The sequence below is a fragment of the Ptychodera flava genome, chromosome 5 (assembly GCF_041260155.1).
Source record: "Ptychodera flava strain L36383 chromosome 5, AS_Pfla_20210202, whole genome shotgun sequence".
Classification (NCBI taxonomy): Eukaryota; Metazoa; Hemichordata; class Enteropneusta; family Ptychoderidae; genus Ptychodera; species Ptychodera flava.
In genome coordinates, this window is record NC_091932.1 from 18,326,677 (window position 1) to 18,346,066 (window position 19,390).

A 19,390-nucleotide genomic window follows, 5' to 3' on the forward strand; every position below is an offset into this window, starting at 1 on the left:
ACGGAGGGTGCATTAATTGTTGCATTTCGATGCACATTTGATTATATTCAGAAGATTTTGTGGCAAAAACTCAGATAGAGAAGCATTAATATTCACATCTCACTCATTCAAGACTGGCTGAGAGCAGCACTTCCATTCAGTTAACATCATTTTCCCTCCCTGGTCTCAGCCAGAAATGGTTATACCTTACAGGTTTTTCCCACGGAATGAAAACAAATGTACAATAATGGGCTCTTATATAGCGCACATATCCACAAGTACATGTGCTCAAGGCGCTTTTACAATCATTATTATTACCCTGGTCACTGGACCTAATATGATACCACTCAACTCCCTGAGGAGCAAACAACAGGTCACATGTGCAGCCAATAAGCGCAGCAGAGCTAAATGCACACATTACAACCGCTGTCCTACCAGGTACCCATCACTCCTGGGTGGGGAGAAGCAATGAGAAATAAAGTGCTCAAGGACACAACAACATGGCCATGCCAGGACTCGAAATCACCATCCTCTGATCGTGCGTCCACTGCTCTAGCCACGGCCCATAATGCCTCCTCACTGAATATTACTCAGCCTGATCATACGTTGATTATGTCGATAAGACACAAAATGTGTTAACAATACTGTTAAAATACAACAATAAATAAGAAGTTTAAAAATCTCAATAGAAAATGCTACCATATGTTTACATAATGTAATACAAACGTTCGTTCATTGTTGTTTGACTTTCCAAATTAACTGAGAATTAATCACCTGGCGTGTTGATTCAATGTCGCTTTTCATGTTTCTTCAATATGGAGCCAATGGCTGCCGATAATTATTCACTTGTTTGTAAGGTATAGAGAAAGACTTTTAAGAATGATTATCCCATTGTAGTGTTTTTTCTCACTAGGTGGACTATGTGAAAAGTGCTAAAAGCCGCGCTTTGTTGGTTCGTTAACGTTAAAGCGCCAGTGAACTCGTATTTGAAATGCACAAAATGGATTCAGAAGTGTAATAATATACGACGCCGTACATGGCTTCTTCTCTGGTCTCTAGTTCACAGAAAGCGTTTTGCACGGATAACTATAGTAGTTATGCGCGCGTCCGAATAGCTTTAATGGCCCATATTTCTATTACATCGCCGTTTCGCAAGAAAGCTATAATTGTCACTGGCACTAGGAATCTTTGTCCTTTAGTTGTGAAACTTAGTTGTGTCTGATAACGTATGATCTGCTTAGTCATCTACATCTGTAATTACCCTGGAATACCATAGCTTGACATCACAATGAAAAAGATGACAATTTTGCTAAACACCTTATTTTTATGTCTCTGTTCAAACCTTTCAAAGGAATTCCGATTGAGATTTCACCGTAATTAAGACATTAAATATTTACGTCTGGACTACGTTTTCCATAAGCAATACCCCTCGCTTCTTTCACAATGATTACCAAATTTTTGATTCTTTCCTGTTGTGCATATGTTCCTGCTGGCTTCAGGAGGTTCAGGAAAAGTTGAACTCCCTTCTGTTTTCCTAGATACCCAATATAACAACATCTACTCTTGCACCCTGTAACGATAGAGAACACAATTAACGTTTATCGCGAGACACTTACCTTAAAACATATCATTTTAAGAGGTTTTTTTAAAAATCTTAAGCTACTGTTTAGGTCAAATAATGCTGTAAGGGACTGGTCAGTTTCTTCGACCAGGGGGGGGGGCGGGGATTCTAGGGTGGGGGGTCAACCTGTTTTTGACTTTGGTGATGAGGGGGGGGGGGTCACCATGTTTTTGAAATGCCCAATAGGGGGGTCAGTGTGTTTTTTAATTTCGACACAGGCTCATCATTGCCTAAAATGCATCATGTCAGCCACAAATTTCATCATTCAGTTGCATTATTCGGCGCGCCCTTCGGGCGCGTAACTTTAATAATCAGACATTATTTTCCAACTTTTACATATCAGGCATACATATATCAGAGATATCTGTATATTCAATATTTTCAAAGTGCTCTTCGAGCACATTACTTTAATATATCAGACATTTTTTTCAGCACGCCCTTCCTGTGCATGACTTTAATATACAAGAAATATATATCAGAGGTATCATGATGTTTCATATCTTTCTCAGCGCCATTCGGAAAATGTGAAATACATTCACAACTCATTCAAAATGTACCCTACTGAATTCAAACTTCAAGATTGACACTTTGAAATTCCTGTCTTACAACTGACATGTCAACAATTTCACTAAAACACAGAATAACTGTTAAAATATAAATGTATGTAAAATTTCAAGTATATATATATATAATTTGGGTTGGGGGGTCACCCTGTTTTCAAAATTTGGAATACGGGGGATCAGCCACTTTTTGACGTCGGCAAAAAATAATCCCCCCCCCCAGGGCGAAGAAACTGACCAGTCCCTAAGCGACAGTAGAGTACTTATGGTTTTAAGGGTGCTCCTTAGCCTGACGAACCAGAAGACTTCAGTAATTCGCTAGAAGGGAGTTAGAATGTGAATAGTTCAAAGACAGCAATCAGACAGAGACGCGAGGATGAAATGAAATTGCAACTGATTTGAGCGCAAGATCGTCGTAGATGGCGTCCTTTTGTGTTCACAGCACTGGCAATTATGGACCCATGGCATCGGTCACGGTGGGTACAGCATGGACGTCCTATGCTTTATCATCATACAGTCATTAAACTCTCTAAACTTTTAACAACAACAACAACAACAACAACAACAATAACAGCATCGTAATCATTATCGACAGGTAGCAGCAAAAATATTACTAATAATGACAACAACATTTGTAAGAGTACTTGTTGATTATGTCATTGTCGTTGTTAGTATTGTTTTTGCTTTACGAGTCAAAGTTACTGTTTATACGTTTACTTCTTTGGATTTGAAAATGGAACATGAAAGAATCCCGATAATAACTCGCAGGGGGCTCACTGGTACGCATACAGCACTATAGTACGATAGGAATTTCTTCCACACCTTATTCGTCGCTGCCGATGCAATCCCACAATGCATGTGAGTGCATCAACAGGTCACAGCCAAAGCTTCAATCTGATTTTTTTATCAAGATTTGCAAGCAATAAAGTAATAAAGTTGCCAATACAATTTCAACATTTCAAAATACAAATAATTCGATAGCAGCCGTCGTAACTTGAGTTCACCGTCCTACCGCAACGAGTGCCGAGTACCTTGCCTGGCAAGGCGAGCGCGAGAGATACCCGTGTTGTGTCTCTTGCGATTTGTGATATCAAAACGTCGAGTAATAGTCACAATTCAAAGTTTATCGAAGAGAAAATACCTTGCTTCAGTAAGTCATAGTAGCGATTCATCGCAGAATCAAGTGTTATGGTGTGGAGAAATGAAAGGCGTACTCAATCAATTTCTTCAATCTTCAAACTATCTTTATTTACAAAAACGTCGGTTTTATAAATAAAGATGGTTTGAAGTTTGAAGAAATTGGTCGAGTACGTCATTTCTCCAGACTGTGTCAAGAATTTGCTGTACTCCCGCTTCTTCCTGATGATTTCAATAGTTGCAGTTGGACCGAGTCTTTTTCTTGGAATTCTATATCACTGTTATGATTTAGTGATATATACCGGGGCGTTGTGACAGGCTTGTATAATATTATAGTGGACACCGATACTGGCATATAAGATTACGTTATTTTGGGGAACATGAGGATGACAAAATCGACAGTAAAAAAGCAGTTGCGCCATCTATTATTCTAACTGTGTTGTCATAAAACACAGGATTATTACCGTATGATAATTTACACTTTTTTTACTTGCTCACTTAATGTTCGACAGTGTTCCAGAAGGATAATGATACAAACTACATGCAGCACCAGGACGTCCATGGAACTTATAATGATGCTGTGCTTGTAAAATCGAAGATAGACCTCTAACAACGACAAAATATATACCTTAATATTAAGTGGAGACTGTATCCCAGATTTCACTGATCTATATATCTCGGCTATAACTATATAACTGATAGGTGTTCCCTGTAAGGATGACATATCTGAAAATTCGGATGACAAAAATATTCAATTTGAATTTTGAATTTGAATTTTTTGAATTATGTTAATTTAAGCGGTATACCTGTGAGCGAATAAGTAATATGTTTTTCAATATCTCTTCAATGATTGAAAGAAATAGACTCGGAGTAGACTTTATCTACAGCGCCCTCTTTAGTGCAGTGGTGATTTCTGCTAATCGTGTTTGAAAGTGCAGAAAATTTTCATGAATTATGCATCTTGCCTACAGCATTTTAGAGATTACTTACCTTAAAGATTGCAGAGATTAGCATTTCAAAAATCTGATAATACTTCTGTTTGTATTGAAGGTTCAGCTGTAATTATTTACAAAATATTTCATTTGTTCGTATGACACATGCAGTAAAGCTTCCTTTGATCAGATTAACATAATATTTGTATACTCTACGAAGCATTTTGTCGTTTAGTTCCTCTTTTAACCTAGCAACAAGACTTGTTGAAATGTTAAAATTTACCTATATTTTTCTTAACGACACGGTTTTCACAATCGAGTACCTTGCGCAGCATTGTAAAATGCATCCACTCTTAACGGGCGTGCGTAGTCCAACACAAGTGAGATTTTGTCACATACAGAGGAAATTATTTTTGATGGTTCGTTATGGACTTTGTGGATTCGACGAAAAGCTTCTGTGCAAATGGATATCTGATGTAAACTTCCAAGTTGAAACTTGGATGGTCCTCATCCTGGTTTTTATCGAACCATTACCAGTATTTGCACCATGCCAACTTCGTTAAGTTTTTTAGCATTTCCTCCTATTTTACCATGTTTACTGCGATTCGATCTATGTTAATAATCCCACGCCCCGAAACCATTGTGATTCCATTGATAACGGTCTTTACATAATCGTCACTGAGTCAAGTTTTTAGCTACAATATAAGTGTAACCAATAACACAACACTTTTACGTATTGTACGTGGACAAGCTGAATACCGAGTGCTTCAACATGCTCCAGAGAAAAACAACCAGTAGTTGATCTAGAAAACACAAAAAAGAGAAGAAACATTAGTTAGGCTAGTGGCCATTCTAAGTATCTACACGCAGAGAGAGAGAGAGAGAGAGAGAGAGGAGAGGGAGAGAAGGAGAGAGAGAGAGAGAGAGAGAGAGAGGAGAGAGATGAGAGAGAGAGAGAGAGAGAGAGAGAGAAGGGAGGGGAGCGGTTATAAACTCCTAACAAATACAACTTTCATAAAGAGAGATTTTAAATTTTGAATTTTGAGTATTGGCCATTTGCCTGTTGTGGCCCACAAAATATCGGCATATAGTCACTATTTCCTTTTGAATGTCAAAAGTTTATGTTTCAAAATTTTCTTCGGAAACGATCCAATAAAAATGGATAACATTTGCCTTGCCATTCTCTGTTAGTTGAACAGATAACAGTTTATCAGCGAATCGCGTAAGATTCCTCAATGTACACTGTATTGATGTCTGTATTCAACTTCTACATTGGGATATGCTGAGGATGTAGCTTTTCTTACAATTTTTGACGACATTTGATGTCGGCCTTTTGTCAATGTATGTTGCTCAAATTGTCGTTCACGCAGCATTCGAATGTCCGTTTTGACACATTTGAGTGTATTTTGATGATTAATTTTGTGAAGTTGCTTCCTCTTTCGGCTCTTCAGACGTAAGGTAAATATGAAAGCAATAGAGAGATCGTGTTGTAAACAATGGCAAATCCTATGTAGATCTCTTATCATATTAAACAAATAAAGCGATCACCACCTGTTTTGGTTTAAAAGCGTTACCAGGTTTAAACATTCCGAAATCCCCAAGTTGAGGAGGTTTGTTGTTAGTTTTAAGTACTCCCCAGTTGCTTTGCCATAGAAACAGAATACACAGTATCACACACGCAAACAACGAAATTATGTTTTGACAAAGGTTTAAACCTGCCTTCCTTATCTCTTTTGAGATAAAGAAAGAATGCAATCATAAGGTGTTTCAAAACACACATGTTTTGGTAACATGGCATACAAGTCATTTCTATCGTATTCATGATTATAAGTTGCCATTCTTGCGCCCTCTAGAGTGCAGCAGCGATTTAGCGAATCGAGTTTGAAGACGCAGAACCATTTTATGTATTAATTATACTTACATACACCATTTTCAGTTATCGCGGAAATATATAGAGCGGAGTCTATGGCTATCAATAATTTTTTATTTGTACAGTAATGCTACAATTGATATAAAGAGAGGCATATCGGAAAAACTCGATTTATGACCAAAATTCCAAGGAAAAATACAAAAGAATGGCCTGTGAAATAGATATCTGCGATCGCGATTTAAAGACCCACTCCCACTTTGTAACATTTTAAACACATTTTTTTAATGCCAACGGTCGATATTTGAATTGGCGAAGGCGCGCGGATCGCGAGATATCGATAAAAACAAGTCATTTCCCGAGCGTATTTTTCACATCCCGAAGTTTTACGATCGTTCTAATTTTGACTCGAAATCCCCCGAAGGTTTGTTGTTGTGCTGATTGACGATATTCTAGGAGTCTAAAATAAGTTCGGACGACGCAATTATTTACTTCCCACTGCAAAGACTTTATATACAGCATTATGCCTTTACCTCAGGTAAGTTTTTATAAAACCTCTCCTTAGTTTTTGTCGTTTCCATTATTCTAAATCGGTTGTATTATATTTTTAACCAATACCACATAAACATCAGTTTTTACATGTCAAATATTAGCCGCCTCCGATGACTACATTTTGTCGTCTGCCACAGTACGCCGCGCGCGTGGTATGCGCGCGTGGCATGCGTCTATGCATATCACGCGGCGGCCACTATGTATCAACCGCACGTAACTGTGCTAGTCACCTTTGCCAATTCTGGTGGAATCAGCAAAAATTGTTTTTCGTTTATACGCCAAGTCAGTAAGACTCAGCTTTCTCCCACAGGCCATGACCGATCACCGACGCCAGTGGTACTGTGGCGTACAGCAGCGTCAGCGTAGACTCGTACTCCATAGCTTAGTTGACAATGGCCCCAGTGCCGAACGTTCGATGTTCGGAAGCTGAATTTAGGTGGGCCACCGGAATTCAAACTTTTACTTTTTTGAAGACATGTTTTTATCGATATCTCGCGATCCGCTCGCAGTCGCCTCGTCAAATATCGACCGTTGGCATTAAAAAATGTGCTTTAAAAATGTTACCAAGTGTGATGCCACTTTGAGGTTTGTCGCTTCATATAATTCTGTTATGACTGTCTTAGTTTGCTTTTTAGGTAATTTGCCTTTGATTCTTGATGTATTAAATGTGTTTTGCTTAATTTTTGCCAAAGCAATAACAATGGTTAATTTTCATCATTATCCTCCCCTGCGTGATTTCTAAGATTTGACTCAACATTTCAGGGAACGAAATATATTTGGTCAGTGACACCAGCTTCTCCATGTGCACTTAAACAACCAAAAAATCAGCTCCGACATTGACACGGCAATTTTCAATGCTAAACGCCCCCTTCACCTGTTTGAGAGAATAAGCTCCCCTAATATCTGTTTAAGCAATCATAAAATCATTAAATCATATTCTTTGTGTGCGCGCCAACACCAGAGAGATTCCATGCCCCGACACCTCCCAATTGTGATACCATTGTATGTCAACATGGCTTCTACGTACATGTACCTTGTTAATCGCTGATGTAATTTGCACATATGCTCACTGAGTTGACAAACAGCGGGTTCTGAATTTTCCATCATACACCACAAAACAACAACTCGCTGTTGATTAGAAAGCAGGCATAGTAAAAGAACATCAATAGCCAAAGTTAATAAATGAATCAAATTGAATTTTCGGTGTAGGCAAAATTTATTTCTGTGTTAGTATTTTTAATGAGAGAACAAGTTAGAAACACCGTACTGCATATGCATCTTTACGAATTGCATGAAGAATCTTCATTATTCGTATAGTTTTAATGTCTGCTTAACACATTAACCAAAAAAACCATCTGTTACACATTTGAAATGCTATTTTTTATCTTATAAATATATTTATTAATCGGAGCATTTGGCCGAAATGTTAATTGTTGTTGTAGAATTCGTTTGCATGATATGACAGGCTGCAATGTACATCTTTTGTTAAATAATAATATGACTTATACTGAATTATTGAGAATAGTCTATTGTTTGTTGGGATTAATTAACACTTGATTCTTGTTGTTCTTTTCTGAAAACTTTGATTTATTTCAATCAAAGGCAATGTGCAGATTTCATAGGGTGTTTCACACTGTGACAAAACTAATAAAAGTTGTAGTTTTCAATCGCGAAGGGATATTCAAAGCTCACATTATTACAACAACCCACTTTCTATTTAAAAACCGGCCCTTAAGAGACAGGTTAAACCTATATCAATTGACTGTAATAATTACAAGGTGTCAATAACACCATTTTTTAAAATTACAGGTTTATGATTAAAAACCTTTGAAAAAGACTGTTTTAGTATAACATACCGTCTAGAACATGTTAAAATTACACGTGGAAGAAAGGTAATAATCGCTTGGCAAGTTGTCAAGTTACCAAATTTTGCATTATAATTTGATTGAATGCAATTATTAGCTTGAATTGCATAATGTGATTCAGTCAGAGAATGAGAAGGGAAGAATTTAGAATCTAGGACAAATCATACTCGTGTGTCACGATATCCCAAAAGAAAACTCGAAGTATAATAAAAGTTTTTCACTCAACAAAGTGTCTTGCCACTGTACTTTATAATTACTTGATTTTTATGACAGATTAGCATTTTGGCTGGTAATTTTGTGGTAACTCGAAATACGCTGTTCATCATACCCAGCTCTTTTCCCCGTGTTTCCTTTTCTCGCCTAAACAGCCGTTTTGCCGTCATATTTTGATTCCTTTAATCCCACTAAGGCCTATAAGGTCGTCTACTTAGATAGAATGTTAATCAGACTCATTATTTCCTCTTCGTTCCTCTTCTAAACTTAACAATAGTATTTTTGTCGTGATTTAATTGCTTTAATCAGACTAAGGACTGGAAGGTCATTTCCTACAAAGCTAAATGAAAAATCCACTACTTCAATTCAAATCCCAATTTAGCTAAAAATGCATTAATTAGCGGATATTGTTTATGTGCACAATCTTAAGGACGGGCAACCGTGCTGCGGCCTCGACATTTTATCGTTGGGTTGGACTTTATATACCAGAAGAGCCCTCGTACTCGGGCTTTATCCTATACTTTGACCGTGATATTAATTGTGAGGTGCCATAACACTGTTATTAAATTACAGGTTACAGATTCGAAACCTTTCAAAAATCCAATCAGTTTTAATATTACATTCTATATATTGAAATCATGTTAAAATTACAGGAAGGTGATAATCATTAGGCAAGTTGTCAAGTTACCAATTTTTTGCATTATAATTTGTTTAATACGCACTCATTGCCAACGGAGATTAATTATGAGCTTGAGTTCGTAATGTGATTCAGTCAGAGATTGAGAAGGAAAGGGAAGAACTTAGAATCGAGGACAAATCATACTCGTATGTCACGATATCAGAAAAGAAACTCAAAGTTTAATACAAATTGTTCACTCAACAAAGTGTCTTGCTGATAACAACACTGTACTCTGTAAATATTTGATTTTTCTGGACAGATTGGCATTTGGCCTGGAGCTTTTGAAGTAACTCGAAATACACAAGCTTTTCCATCGTGGTTCCTTTCCACTCCTTAACAGCGGTATTTGTTGCCATGATTTGATTTCTTTAATCCCACTAAGGCCTTTAAGGTCGTCTACTGAGGTACACTGTTGATCGTACTCATCATTTTTCCCTTCATTCCTCTTCACAACTTAACCCTAATCAGCACACCTGGGGTCCGCCTGGACCCCATGAAATATTTTCTAATATTGTTTCTCTAAATGCATGTCAACTTTTCTCCTTTTATGTATTTGTCAGGTAACCATTTAGCAACAATGCTGTGAATTTATTTTGCTATTGGGTGATCTATTGAATTTTTAGAAAAAAAATTCAGTTGGGGTCCATGCGGACCCCGGACAATCCTATCGAAATACGCTGTTGATTCGGTATCTCTATTATGTCCCTTGCAAAAAAATACTATTCTAACCCACTTTCAATACACTAAGAGGTATGTGACATATTATGCATCTGTTACACTACCTTTTCATACTTTTTTAGGTTGAATAGCACGTGATTGATTAGATATGGACGTTTCCAAGCACATTACACAGCGGGCAAAGGCATCAAGTCGGGGTCTGGTCAGACCCAAGACATTATTTGTGACGTTTTATTGATTTTCTTCTCAAAATTGCCTCTCTGTATGTTAAATATGATACTCATGGTCTGTTCAGAGGTAAAAAAAAACTTTTGTTAAGTATTCAGAACATTGATTTGGACAGAAAATAACCAAACTGTACTTTTCTCACCTATCAGCCAAGTAAATCGTTATGTTTATTGTTGTTATTATGAATAAATCGTTATGTTTACTGTTGTTATTATCAATAAATATGTGTTTTGTTGCAAATTCATATTTGTTAAAAGAGGATGATGTGGCAATTAGGAACATGAAACGGTATGGTGTGTTAAAAAGATGTCTGTTACAATATTTTGGTGTAATAAGCAAGGATCTCTTGGGGTCCGCATGGACCCCAGGTGTGCTACAACGTATGTTTCGGAAGGTGTCCTGGTGAAGGTTAACAACAGTATTTGTTGTCATGATTTCATTGCTTTAATCAGACTAAGGCCTGTAAGTTCATTTACAACCAAGCTTAATTAAGAATCCACTAGTTCAATTCAAATTCCCATTTAGCTAGAAAGAATGCAATTAATTAGCGGACATTGTTTATGTGCACAATCTTTGGGACGGGCAACCGTGTTTCTTGTTATAATTCGGTCATTTTAATCCTGCTGAGGCCTATAAGGTCGTTTTGTGAGATGTAAACATTATTTTATTTTCTTCGTTCCTCTTGTCACCTTAGCAATCGTGTTTGTTGTCATGATTCGATCTCTTTAATCAAAGTATAAGCTGTCAGGACGTTTACTTATATACACTGTTTATAATAAGTATCATTTTCCCCTTCGTTTCTCTTCCAAACTTAACAAAAATATTTGTTGTCATTATATGACTTCCGTAATCCCACTAAGGCCTGTAAGGTGGATTTCTACCGAGGTAATTAAGAATCCACTCATTAAATTAAAAGCTCCATTAAAAAATGAAGATAATTCAAGGAGAATACTATTTTAGGTCATTTAATTTCTGCAGAGTGATATATTTTCAGGGGGCTGAATTTTTTGATATAGAATATTTATCAACCGAGTGTTTCAAGTGAATAATGCTGCACTCTTTTCATTCTAATCATTTACCGACTTGATTCCTCTTTTCCTGTATAAACGTATTTGTTACAATATCTCGATCAATTTATTCTCATGAGTAGGCAATCCGTATTGGAACAGAGCGTTATTCACAAACCAGTGGCCGGCACAGCAACAAAACGTAGGCTCACTGTAACCTGTCACAGTGATTCGGTAACGAAAAAATGCTTGACCTTTGTAAAGGCATTTTCTCACCTTAACAGCCGTGTTTGTTGTAATGATTAGATTGCTGTAATCCCACTAAATCCTAAAAGGTTGTTTGCTGAGATACACTGCTCATCACACTCATCGGTTGTTCTCATCGTTACTATGCTCATCTTAGCAACCGTTTCTAATGTCATAATTTGATATCTTTAATCCCACTTAGGACTATCAGGTCGTTTACTGAGATACATTGTTGATCACATTATCCCTTTTCCGCTTCGTTCCTCTTGAACTTAACAATTTAAAGTATTTGTTGTCATGATTTGATTGCATTAATCAGATTCTGACCTGTAAGGTTATTTACTACTGGGTAAAAATCACTAAATAAGTGAATTCAAATCTCAGTTTATCTAAAAAGACATACAGCTAATTAGCGGACAATGCTTTTGCATAATATTTGGGACGGGCAATCGTGTTTGTTGTCACGATTCGACATGTTTAATCCCACTAGGCCTGTAAGGTCGTTTACTGAGATACACTGTTTACCATAATCATTTCCATTTGTTCCTCTCTCACCCTAGCATTCGAGCTTGTCGTCAAACATCAATTTCAGAAATAATCACATTTAGCACTTCAAGCATACACGCTAGGCATGTGATGAAAAGATTGTTTCCAACGATGGAGATTGTTCTTTTAACAATCTAACAAAAAGACCTACATTCCATTCGCTTACCGTCTTTGTCAATATTTTGTCTGAAAGCCAACTCGTTTTACTAGTACGTAATCTCTAGACAAATAATTTTGGCTCACGCGTTCACACACTTTAGCTAATGTCGAAACGATGTCTATTTGACCGTCGGTCTCTTTTTGTCTATCTATCTTCTGTCTGAGTGTCTGTCTATCTGTCTATCTGTCTGTCTGTCTGTCTGTCTGTCTGTCTGTCTGTCTGTCTGTCTATCTGTTTGTTGGCCCGATATTTGAAGAATGAGAACCAAATCTGATTTGTAGCAACGGTTGCACACAAGAATTTGACGAGAATCGCTACAAATGCTGGCCACCCTAGTGAAAAATACTATGGGATGACGTGTAACTTAATTGATACTTTGCATTATAAAACTTTAAGGACTGACCAAAGACAATTCGACTTGCATTATAAAGTAGTGATATACCGACATCAGTCTAGAAATTTCGTATTTTTAATTCAGCTAATTATATTGGTATATTTGTATATTTAATGACCTTAAATTTGGATTAAATCTATGGTGAATATTGTCCATGATGTTGACAAAAGAGTTGAAATGAAATTGAAAACTTGCGACAACTAACGACTAACTTGCGACAAATAGATAAAATTACAATGTATACTGAAACACTAGCATTGTCAGTTTATATATAATATTGTATTGAAGGTACTGATATCGAAATACGTTCAGACATCGATATATTACTTCCATGAAACCCCGGTATCTATCTCTAAGTGCGGAGAATCGTCCCTGAACGCCTAATTTGATCCAATCTTATAAGAAACACTGTTATCCGTTAAATATAATTTCCTAATCACCTGTCTTATGTTATTGACGCAATACTCTTAACCGGCTTGTGTAACTTTTCCTCATTGAAAAAAGACTGACATATTATATCGAAATATTTAAAAATCGAAATATTTAAAAATATTTAAAAATTCATTGGTTGTGATGACTCTTTTAACGGTTCTCCGTGATCATTTATTGTATGTAGATTTTTGCCTTATGGTTGTGCTCTGTCGATTTTAGTAAGGTGATATATTCAAGTCTCTCAAATCTTAATTCGTTCAAACACGGGTTAAAGAAGACGGTAACGGTGGTTCCGTTCTGTTCATTGTCATTGAATAGTTTACACTGAATTGACGGATACTTATCAGACGAATAAATTTACACATTTATCATTCCAGGTGATGTTTGCTTTGAAGAGACTTGCATAAATTCTGCATAATGCTGATTAGTTTTCGCCTTTCTTCTTCACTGCAGCATAAAAACATCAGGGTATATCTGCAAAAAATATATACCTATTTATGTCGTAAAGTAGAATGCAGTGCCAAAATTACTTGCATTGAGTTCTTTCCTTCTAAATTATATATGTCCCTATTAACAAACTTGTGAAAGCATTTCTGATAAATATATTTGGTCAGCCCCAAATGCAAGAGGATGTAACAAAACTTGTAAACATGAGCGCATAAATCGTTCTGTATACAATCAATAAGGGTTTCAGGATATTTCGTGCCTTTATACGGACAGTTAAGGTTTGATCCCATAGCAAAGTCAATGTGTAAAAAGGTGACACCATTCGTTCATTTGCTTTGTATCTAATGATGAATCCCAGATAGACAGTCGTTAATAGGGATGTTGCTACTGGGACACCACATGTTCTGTAAAATCATAATTATAATCATCAAGATATCGACAAGGATTCCCTCCGTTAAAACACCAACTCCCACCGAGGTGCGGTTTTACTAGGAGATCAAAAGTACCCACAAAATGTACCCAGATCTAGATTTAGGTAAACTGGTTCATCAATATCAGTAGACCTTTTAAGAACAACTGTAACAGGAAAAGGGTGTGTCATGCTTTTTTATGAAATGCGTAAAAATACACGTTTCGTTTCAAATGAGTGTCTTTGTACATGTTTGATCTGTTTGGCAGTCTAGGAACTATTCGTACAATGTCAATATAAGTTGCTGACTTTATTTGCATGGGTGATTCTGGGACGAGATTGCAATAATATAGTAAACCAGATATGAACTGAATATGCTCACGTGTTTTACAACAGGTTCATTAATAGTAGTGCGCTTCACAGAACAATGAGATATATGTTATCACTATATGTAGCAGGTTTTTTCAACTTCGCACAGTACTCTCAGAGTTTAATCGCTAATTACAAAACTTTATTTAATATGCAAATGAGCTGTTCATTAACTTGACACTGCTCAATGCTTCATGGGACAATTAGATATCCATCAGATCAACATTTGTAGCACGTTTTATTTAATTTAATGCAGTAATTTTAGAGTAATGTCACTAATTACAAAGTTCATTAAATATGCAAATAATCCCTATATTAACTTGACACTGTTCAATGATTCATAGCACAATTAAATATTTATCAAATCAATATCTGTAGCACGTTTCACAAAATTTGGTGCCGTAATTTCAGAGTTATATACCTAATTACAAAGTTTATTAAATATGCAAATGAACCCTTAATTAACTTTACAATACTAAATGCTTTACAACACAGTTAGATATCTGTCAGATCAGTATATGAAGCAGTTTTCATCACATTTGATGCAGTTATTTCGGAGTTATATGACTAATTATAAAACTTCATGAAATATGCAAATAAGCTAATAATTAACTTGACATGTGTTCAATGCTTCTCAGTACAATTGGATATTTATCAGATCAACATCTGTAGCACGTTTCATCAAATTGAACACTGTAATTTTAGAGTAATATCACTAATTACAAAGTTCATTAAATATGCAAATAAACCCTTAATTAACTTCACACAAGTAAATGCTCTACATCACAATTAGATATCTGTCGGATCAGTATCTGCAGCAGATTTCATCACATTTGGTGCAGTTATTTTGGAGTTATATCACTAATTACAAAACTTCATAAAATATGCAAATGACCTATTTGTTAACTTGACACTGCCAAATGCTTCTTAGTGCAATTAATATTTAAGATATTTATCAAAACAATATCTGTACCCAATTTAAAAGACTTGGATGCCGTCATTTCAGAGTTATATACCTAATTACAAAGTTCATTAAATATGCAAATGAACCCTTAATTAATTTCACACTACTAAATGCTTTACACTACAGTTAGATATCACTCGGATCAGTATCTGCAGCAGATTTCATCACATTTGGTGAAGTTATATCGAAGTTATATGACTAATTACAAAACTTCATAAAATATGCAAATGACCTATTTATTAACTTGACACTGTCCAATGCTTCTAAGTATAATTAGATATATATCAGATCAATATTTGTTGCAAGTATCATCAAGTTTGGTGCAGGAATTTCAGAGTTATATCACTAATAACAAAAGTTCATTAAATATGCAAATGAGAAGGCAATGGACATGACACTCACAGTATCATCATAATGTTCTAAGATTGTCATCTGTGAAAAGTTTCATGAAATTTTGTGCAGTATTTCTTGATATATGTCTACACTGTCATTACCGTCTCCATAGGGAAACCATTGTACGGAAAAAAAACGATATTGCATAACTTCATTAATATGCAAGCCACACTAACCAAAATCTAATCAGTACTTGCAAGTAGCATATGGTACCTGTGTACCAAATCTGACTTGAATCCGTTCAGGCGTTTTTGAGTTATCGTGTAAACAGACAGACAGACAGACACACACACACACACACACACACACACACACACACACACACACGGACAGACTGACAGACATCGCTATGATATAGCCACGTGTTTACACACGTAAGCTAATAATGACCTCAAAATGCAATATACATGCAATACGTGGAAATGAATTGTATTTTACGTCACACAGTTGTCCTCGGTCCGTCTGTTGTCAAATCCTTCATCATGAATTAGGATATTTGTCGCTTACGTTCTCTTCTAAATTTGATGCAAAGTTTAACCAATGGGTGCCCTTTTACGCCACTGCACAAAGTCCACTGATCCCGCAGGTAGTGACGTATGTATCATGGGAGAGGCCAGAAATCGATACGTTTTATCTTCTGTCAATTGATCAGGCCAACAGAGCCACCTTCTCATTCTCAACCATAATGCGATCGATTCCAATTCGTGTTTGATTACAACTGAACTTGTTGCACAAACAACTATCTAAGCTGTCGTGGGATAATCTCTGTTGCTATTTCTCTGGGCAAGTCTTGAGAAGGTAAAACATGACTTTATATTTATTTCTCATGTTGAGTCTCTGGTGTCTCCCATCTGCTGACTTGAAAAGTATCGTACTTGCATTTTTGTGCGGACCTGTATTCGTTGCTGTTAGGCACGATGCGCGTATGCGTGTTTCATAGATTGTCTTTCTGTTGGGTCAAGAGTATCATTTTGTTACGATGTTAATCTGACAATGTTAAGGTTGCATTGCTTTACATTAAATCACTAATATCCATCATCAAAATATGGCATGTATTAGTGCCTTGACATCGAGGCACATATATATTTACCGCTGGCCACACCAACTTTTAGTCTTAAAGTACTCACGTCAATTGAGTATTCGTAAAATGCCTGGTCCAGACACGCGGAAAGAAACTAAGGGCGACTACTGGTTTAGCTGCAATAATTGATGGGTCGTGCGCCGGCTGTGCCCCGCGGTGCATAGCCAAACTCGTCAGAAAAAGCCGGCACAAGGCCTGTGGGCTACAACTATTGTAGGTACCACTTTTTAAAAAGAAGGCAATAGAAAAGGAGGAAGTGCTTGGCGAGGGAAGTAGAGGACAGGATAACCACGGGAAAGATAGAAGACGGAGACCTTAAACTGAGCTTAGAAGGTACCCTATTCTACGCAAAAAGCAGCCCTCCAACCGTCTCTTGACAACAGATTCCTGCAAGACTCAACGCATCTACGCCACTCCCTAATCGTTTATTCACCGTTTATAGTTGTGTATAGGGTATCTTAATCCTCGCAACCAATTTTTTTTTTTTGTAAGTGCACGATTTAGAATTCTGTTTATATTCAACATTTACATGTACATTCAAATTTTAATTTTTCCAGTGTCCGTGTCGATTATTCAGACGTTAGCAATATCATGATAGGCACCTCTTGCGCTTTGGCAAGCGAGACTGCTCTACCAGAATCAGATTTTCTCCCGTCAAAATTTCCTTTACAATAACCATTTCCCTGAATCGAAATGTTTATTGGGTAACTAAGGAACAGTTTTGGAAATAGTTCCGAAACAAATATTCCCCTTCGTGACAATTCGATAGACAATGCATGTACTCTTTTCTATTTCGTAGTCCATGTAAATATTATAGTACATGTAAAGGCAATGGCCTTAGGATTAGATCAGTACAGGGAATTTTCAAAAATTTAACTGTTTATTTTATAGCATTTAGGGAAGTTAGGATCAAAACGTCATCGACACAGTTATTCGCATTTGAAACAAATTAACTAATACTCGTATGTCGATCACCCTTCAATGACTTTCAAAGAACTGCACAGCCATGGAGCTAACCTACATCTACATTGCAAGATTTTAGTAATTTGAATCGCTAGAAAGTTTGTAAATTTAAGACCTCGGTGTGAGGTTAAAGAGAACTTTCTTATCAATGTTCGTTGCTAATGAAGGATCGGGTACTATTTGGACGATTCATGTCCAACTTGCCACATAAAAGGGATGTTTGAGAGTAGTTATTGATTTGCATATGATAAGATATACTTATGGCGATACGGAATTCATTTAAGAGGTATGGCAACATGAAGAGATATCAAATCAAATAGTGAAGAAGTCTACTCAGACTTAAGTGTTTGAAAGAAAAATAAAGTAGCCTTCCTCCGCTTATTTGTAACAAGTTGTTCAAGATGGCTTCACAACTCCCTGTGTCTCTGCAGCATTCACACTAATTCTTATCGCTGAGTCAAAGGCTATACTGAATGCGACAAACATTAATGAAGAGCATCTCATTGTGAATGTGTCCTCAAGAAGTTATGGCCAACAATACTTAAGTCTGTCTCTTTCGCGTCTGCTCAAAAGAACGGATGTATTTACGTCTTTAATTTGCCAACATCAAAATGATAGCAAGGTGTTGTACCATTGGTTTGCATTAAATTTGAAAATTTGGCAATGCTGATATGCCAAAGCGAATAGTACAATGCCTTTTCTAACACTTAACACTATGCACCTATATATAAATAAAAACATATATTTCTTCACTACCGGTATAAATTCAATTTAAAAAGTCACTGAATTCAGTCCGCCTTCAGTAGATATTTTCGGGATTCAAATTGCTAAGTAAGAATATTTCAAACTGATGTTTTAAATATTGTCCTTCATTCGAAAGTTCTTCATTTGAGGTTGAGTTATTAATTGTTCTCTGTGTTTATGTGCACTGGACTTTATGTACTTTCCTTTTTTTCTCCGTATCAGGTATCTTAGAGACCAAAATGGGGAACAGCCTGACACCCGTCCACGAAATAAAAAGTGAGTTATACTTTAGTTTCTATTGATACTGATATATATCCGGAAACATTAGATTTTAATACATCATTTATGTTACATTATTTCTCTGAGTCTCAAAATTTTTTGTTACAATTACTTTTATTGTTTTCCATTCAATCCCGTCTCCTGTTGTGAAAGATGTTGAACGGATATGTGCGCCATATATAAATAACAGAATCCTTCGTAATATCGAGATAGATTTAGAGCCTCTCGAGAAAGAAGATCGAAATTGCATGCGCTATTGCTATCAGCTTATCAATGATACCGATGAAAAGGTAAGCATTTACGGCTTTTGACGAAGAGAAATGTATTTATAATTTTTGCATGAACCAGAGGTAGCACAAAAATCTCTCTGTATCCCTTTATATTTTGAGTATAAGAATACAATGATTGGTCGATTTTGATAGCTATCTTAGTGGACGTTGATCATCCTTGTTTGTAACAATAAACCCTATTTGTAACACTAACCCAATTTGTAACAAACCTTAACCCTTTTTGTAACGCTAACCCAATCTTTGACAAAACGTAAAGCTATTTGTAACAATAACCCAATTTGTAACAAAACTTAACCCTATTTATAACAATAACCTAATTGTTGAAAGAACTTGACCAGTTTGTTTTAATTTTTGT